The sequence below is a fragment of the Arachis hypogaea genome, chromosome 16, assembly GCF_003086295.3.
Source record: "Arachis hypogaea cultivar Tifrunner chromosome 16, arahy.Tifrunner.gnm2.J5K5, whole genome shotgun sequence".
In the NCBI taxonomy this organism is placed as follows: domain Eukaryota; kingdom Viridiplantae; phylum Streptophyta; class Magnoliopsida; order Fabales; family Fabaceae; genus Arachis; species Arachis hypogaea.
Genome location: NC_092051.1, coordinates 79,445,658 through 79,446,593, shown reverse-complemented (window position 1 = coordinate 79,446,593; position 936 = coordinate 79,445,658). Strand labels below are relative to the sequence as shown.

At 41.1% G+C, this 936-nt stretch overlaps 1 non-coding gene across 1 annotated transcript; it reads right to left on the bottom strand.

Annotated features, from left to right (window-relative positions):
• Window positions 1-387: 387 nt before the first annotated feature.
• On the bottom strand, window positions 388-495 carry LOC112761376 (small nucleolar RNA R71). The gene has a single exon (XR_003181774.1). It is a non-coding gene; the product is annotated as a small nucleolar RNA R71 (small nucleolar RNA).
• Window positions 496-936: the final 441 nt, after the last annotated feature.

Genomic DNA, 936 nt, shown 5'->3' with positions numbered 1-936 from the left:
CAACAATGTCAACAATGCAAGGAAGGTGCTTGGTGACTTTACTGCACCTACTCCTGACTTCTATGGGAGAAGCATCTGAATCCCTGCCATTGGAGCAAACAACTTTGAGCTTAAGCCTCAATTAGTTTCTCTAATGCAACAGAATTGCAAGTTTCATGGACTTTCATTGGAAGATCCTCATCAGTTCTTAGCTGAATTCTCGCAAATCTGTGACACTGTCAAGACTAATGGGGTTGACCCTGAAGTCTACAGACTTATGCTCTTTCCTTTTGCTGTAAGAGACAAAGCTAGGACATGGTTGGATTCACAACCCAAAGAAAGCCTGAACTGTTGGGAAAAGCTAGACAATGCCTTCTTGGCAAAGTTCTTTCCACCTCAAATATTGAGAAGCTTAGAATGGAAGTCCAAACCTTCAGACAGAAGGAAGGAGAATCCTTCTATGAAGCTTGGAAAAGATACAAGCAATTGATCAGAAGGTGTCCTTCTTACATGCTTTCTGAATGGAGCATCATAGGTATCTTCTATGATGGTCTGTCTGAACTGTCCAAGATATTATTAGACAGCTCTGTTGGAGGATCTCTTCATCTGAAGAAGATGCCTACAGAAGCTCAGGAACTCATTGAGATGGTTGCAAATAACCAATTCATGTACACTTCTAAAAGGAACCCTGTGAATAATGGGACAAATCAGAAGTAAGGAGTTCTTGAGATTGATACTCTGAATGCCATACTGGCTTAGAATAAAATATTGACTTAGCAAGTCAATATGATTTCTAAAGGTCTGTCTGGAATGCAAGATGCACCAGGCAGTACTAAGGAAGCTTCCCCTGAAGAAGAAGCTTATGATCCTGAGAACCCAGCAATGGAAGAGGTGAATTGCATGGGAGATTCCTAGGGAAACACCTATAATCCTTCATGGAGAAATCATCCAAATCTC